Below are 5,671 nucleotides of genomic sequence, written 5' to 3' on the forward strand. Positions count from 1 at the left end.
AATAGAAAGGCTGCTTCCACGGGGTGAAACCAGCTCATTGCCTCTCCTGATTGCATCAGGCGTTTCTTGCGTCTTCCCAAGGCTTGTGTTCTTTCTATTGAGTTTGATGTGCCAGGTCCCAAACTTGGGAATTGCAGCAAGACAAATATTTTTTAAATAGAGTAAGTATTATTGGTTTCAAGTATGATTGTCTCAAATATAAACAACTACGCAAATTCAAAACATGTTGGGCGAAATGGTAGAAGGAAAACAAAAGACGAGGCAGAGTAAAAATAGAAGCTGTGTACACAAAGGCATGGTGTATGAAGCCGAGAATTTATCCTGGAATTATACGAAGCCAGTGAAAAAGATATCATTTGAAACACAGCATTGTGCAATTCTCGTCAGTGCGAGAAGCAATCAGAATGTTTCAAGGGGGCTGAAATGTTTGAAACATGAGGACACATATTGGCCCATTCAATACCTTAGAGGAAAGAAAAACTATGGGAAAATTTTTTTCCAAGAGTATATGCATGCGCCAAATTCTTCACTCGCATACTTGTATATGGGACCCAATCCTGCGCTTGGATATTTGTGGCAACTTTGCATTCTGCAGACTTAGAGCTCGTGTGAAACAGGAGTCTGGCACATGGCAAACTCCAGCTCGCGTGGAGACACAGCTTCTGTCAGCATTAAGCAGCTCATTAGTATGCAATGGAACTCTTTAAAAGGAAAACAGCATTAATGACTATACGGCATTTGTAAGCTATTCCGAAAGTTGGAATTTAAAGTAAGATGGAAGAGCATAAAGCAATATGGCCATGATCCCCGATCCCAGCCACCGCATCTCTCTGCTGGAACACATGATACAACCAGGCTCATTAAGCATAAACCCAATTTAGCATCCTGGCTTATGTTTCGGAGCTGGTGGTGAAGCAGACACACATGGGAAGATCCGGGGACTCGGCTCATCGTCTTATCCCATTAGCTAAAAGCTGTCTAGCCCTTGAGGATGGAGAGAAGCTGCCTGAGTGGGCGAAGCTCTGCTCTCCCTTCACCTCCTAGGTAGTGAGCACTGCTTAGCCATCGGGAAAAGAGATTTCCCTTCTCCGACAAAGCAGGTTTGTTTCCTCAGATTCAAATCACTGTCATCTTGTCCAGACTACAGAACACAGAGCGAGGCTCTAATGTTAAAACTCGGAAGGTTTTGAAAGAAAAAAAAGCAGACCACTCCTCAGAATAGTCGGGCCATCCCTGTGTTTCCTAGTCACAGTTTCTCAAGCGGGTGGAGTGGTGACCCTGGTCCCCTTCCTCTTTTTTCATAGGTTCGTTGTATTTGGACTTAACCTATAAAAAAGACATAGATATTTGTACAACGATGGATCTCTCCAGATGTGTTCTTCCTTCCCACCTCAAAAAACAATTGCTTTGACAACTGTGGAGTATGCAGCAAGCAATGAACAGAGAATCTTAGACTAAAGAAATTACTTATAGCCATGCTGATCTGGGGTAGTATGGACCACAATGATTAAAAAAAAAAATTAAAGTAGAAGGGACACAGAGATTTGTGGCCATTGTCATTCATTCTGGATTGTTTATTTGCTTATTTGTCCCTAACAACAAAAGCAAAAGCATGGGCCTTAATGCTTCAGCAGAGACATACTCCACACCGGGGGCAGTGGAGGGAATTGGCACATTTGGCTGAGCCCCGAGCTGGCTGCCAAAGGGACAGAGTGTGAAATCAGAACAGAAGTCCAGCTTGAGCTGCTTAGGGAGGACCAGACATGGAAAAGACAGTTGTCCACTGCACGACAATTAAACCAAACACTCTTCATTTCAGAGACGAAAGAAGGAGCACACGTGTGCTAAGAGCATGGTCCGCAGAACCCCAGAGCCTAAGGGGAAAATTACCCGAGGAGGGAGTGCTAAGCTGCCCCACAAGCCACAGAAAAGCTAGATTATTTACTCAAGAGAGGGAGCTGAAGAGGGTCCACAGAAAAGGCAGTGGGAACAAAGAAACTCAGTCATTGGACATGCCAAGAGAAATAAGTGGTAGCAACAACATTTTAAAACCCCAATTTAGGGGAGAAAGAAGAAAATGATCGGTCTTAGCCAAGAAAAATAACAGTTCCACATAGCTCCAGCCCTTGGATTTTTGCATTCCTCCGTGCATGTCTGTGGTCTGTGATTCCCAAGTCATTTTGTGAGCGTGAAAACTTACCTCCTCCAACTTCTCGCTGAGCCACTTTTCTCCTCCCAAGATGTGGACGGGATGTCTACACTCCTGCGCCAGCCAGAGGACTCGGGCTCCCAGTGGCAGCATCCTTCCCTGTGAGGACCTGAGAGTCCTTCTGCCTCAGAGCTGTGTTCATCACCGTAAATAAGAGGGGAGGAAAGCGGTGTGGAAGGCTGGGAAATGGCTGTGTCCTTTCATCAGAACAGAGAAAACCCTGAAACTAAGCAGTAGCCAGGAACCCAAAAAGGTGTATTTCAGCTTCATCTGGAGTTTCATTTTGGTTGGTAATACTGAAGACAGACTCAGAATCCTTCTTTAATGCTGGATGGCGGAGTCGTAGATTTAGTGTATGAGTGCGTGTGTGTGTGTGTGTGTGTGTGTGTGTGTGTGTGTGTGCGCGCAGGTGAGCATGTATACATGTATACGTGTCCCAGTACATGTGGAGGCCAGAATCAACCCCCGACTCTCATTCTTCAGGTACCACCCACCGTATTTCTTGAAATAGCATCTCCTACCATCTAAAGTGTGTCAAGTAGGCTAAATTAGTTAGTGAGCCCTAGGGTCCCACCTCTCTCTACCTCCCCAGTGCTTCCATGCCAAGCACATGCTCACACTTGACGTTTTTCAGTGTGGGGTTGAACTGAGGGACTGAACTACCATTTTCACGCATGTTAGGAAAGTACTTTACCGAGGAGTCGCCCCAGCACCCACAGGTGATTTTATAGAATATTTTCACTGTATTTTTGAAGTAATTTAAGGAGTAGCTGAACATAGTGGCGCATGCCTTTAATCCCAAAACTCGGGAGGCAGAAGCAGGTGGATCTCTGGGAGTTTGAAGCATCCTAGTCAACACAGAGAGCTCCAGGCCAGTCAAGGCTACATGGAAATAGCCTGTTCCCCACTCCACGAAAAAAAATAAAGAAAAATTATTTTAAAACATTAATTGGGAAATGTGGAGTGCAAGGTTAACAAGTAATGACTGTGGTCTCTACCAGCAAAATTTGGGAACTGAGGAAAGAAATGCACAGAATATCAAAATTACCAATAATATCAGAGGTTTTTAACTGCAGCCACAAATTGCCACCATGTGAGAAGCAATTTTTAAGAATACCAGCCTTGAAGTCAAATGGTAGTTGGCCAGGGAAACGGTGGCTTCGGGAAAGAGTAAGGTTCTGGGCAGCAGTGGAGGCAGCATGGAGGAGGAATTTATGACCTTCTGACCACAGAGGAATAAAACAAATAGAGAAGACAGACTCAGTTCTAAAGTCCCAAAATCAGATTGAATGATTGACTCATTCTGATTCCTCTTGCTTTAATCTGAAGTCATTTGCAGTTTTTCAGATAGGTTCTGAAGTGACAGATGAAGAAATAAAAAGGCGGTCTCAGTAGCTGCATCCCGGCAAAAATATCGTTGCCTCCCGGCAAAAGCGAAGATGATGCTGAGGGAGCACCGAAGGCTTTGGAAGCTGTGGACAAAGCTCACAAGTCGCTCCTGGATCGGGAACAAAAGAAGAGGACCCTGGATGTGATTGAGGCAGGAAAAGAATATGTGGAACACATTGTTAAAGAGCAGAAAAAAACAAGTAAAGAAGGAAGGAAATCCTACCAATATAGAGAAAGCTGATCCTGCGCTGTTCCAACAGGCAGTCTACAGACCACGAAACTGTTCGCTGAGCTAGCCATGAAAAGGAAAGAGAGAGAAGCTAAAGAAATGCACGAAAGGAAATTGACAAGAAGGAGAGGAGAACGAAGCTCGAGAAAAAGCCAAGCGAGAAAGGGAGGGGCAGGAAAACTTAGAGGAAGCATGGGACAGTTGACTGGAGAGCTGGTGAAATTTCCAGGCAAACACAAAGGGGAAGAAGGAGAAAAGGCAGACCTCCTGCGATAGCCTAAACTAAAGATGGAGCAGCCGCAGTGGCCAGCAGGACCACTGCAGAGACTTCCCCGGCTGCCTCCGTTCTGCTTCAAGGACTCATTCTTTCTCCACGTCCACCCCAACACAGAGCAGTGTTTGCTTTTTAGTCTCTTTTGTTTTCAATGCAATTTAATACCAATCAAAGTAATTCTTTGTACACTGAGAGAAGAGGCTTGATCTAAGCTTCCCCCATCCTCACCCTTGAATCACTACAATCTGGAGGTGCCTCGAGTCCTGCCGCCTTCTCGTCCCACTGCCTGTATAACTCAATGTTTTATATTTCACTGAATTGTGGTGGCTCAGAGGTCACATACAGTTTGTGAAAATCCTCCGACTAAATGTCCTGCTTGCAGTGGTGTGGCCATGACTCCAGACCAGCCTGGGCCACCGTGGGAAGAACCTTTGATTGTTTCTGGGTGTGCCATCCTTAAAGTCCTAGATTCAATAGGTAAGGCATTGTGGGCTCACGAAACAGTCACTTGATGCCCCAATGGCTTGTGGTGTTTGGCACAAGTCCTTCTGTTTGACTGACCAATCAGTCAGAGTGGCGTAAGGCTCCCAGCGGTTTAAACCTGCTCACTTTCTGAAGAGTCAGCCATGTTCCTACCAGTCTGGTGTATCCTCAGTAGTTTGCATTCAATAGTGCTAATATTCTTTTATGTACAATACATTTGTATACCCAAAAGAATACTAGCCTTGTATATAGTTCACCTGGGAGAATTTGACATGAGAATCAATAAGCGTAGGATTTCTTTCCCCAATATGCTTTGGTAGTTCTGACGTATAGCCAGAGTCAACAATGACTCTCATCCTCTGGATGGTTACCTTGTTCTAATAAGACAAAGTCAGAGAACACACAAATGAAGGGCCCAAAGCAGATTAGAAGAGCAGGAGACCCGGGTTCTAGACCTACGTCTGCTAAAAGTTGAGAAACTTAAACAATTTATTTAATTTCCTTATTCTTTAAATTAAATAATTTCCTTATTCTTTTACCAAAAAAATTTAAAAAAAAAAAAAAACCACTGCCCTAAACAAATGAAAGCATCTGATTTTTGTCTCCAGCTCAGTATAAAACGATGGAAACATTTCTGCTGTGGTCTATAGTTGGCCGATTGATCTATAGCAGCATTTTTAACAGAACTCTCGACTTCGCACTTCTTCTGGCTAACTTGTACTCAACTGACTTCATGAAAAAAATGCAGCATATAATGCTTACTTTAAATCACTGTTACTGTAGCACAAAATCTCTCACTTTTCATCACCATGAACCAGAAGGACAATCCACAATGAATCAAGATAGCCAACTGGCCTTACTGGAACTATGTGTCTTCTGGTAGATAAACGGTAGATATATTTCCAAAGATCATTGGTAAAAGAAAAATCTTACAAAAGTAATTTATTCCTTCAGTACCTATTGTCTCAGCTAACACCTGGGAGAAACATTAAGGATTTGGGATTTAACACTCATCAAATCGCCCTCTCTATTCCCTCGCATCTCAGCCTCTTACCTATGCCACAAATCTGTCAACTCCGTAAAGATG

General features: G+C 43.8%; 1 pseudogene; it reads left to right on the forward strand.

The window, feature by feature from the left end:
- The first annotated feature begins 235 nt into the window (after window positions 1–235).
- On the forward strand, window positions 236–4,307 carry LOC125416437 (dnaJ homolog subfamily C member 8 pseudogene; annotated as a pseudogene).
- Window positions 4,308–5,671: the final 1,364 nt, after the last annotated feature.

This window comes from Myodes glareolus, chromosome 1 (assembly GCF_982192425.1).
Source record: "Myodes glareolus chromosome 1, mMyoGla1.1, whole genome shotgun sequence".
Taxonomy (NCBI): domain Eukaryota; kingdom Metazoa; phylum Chordata; class Mammalia; order Rodentia; family Cricetidae; genus Myodes; species Myodes glareolus.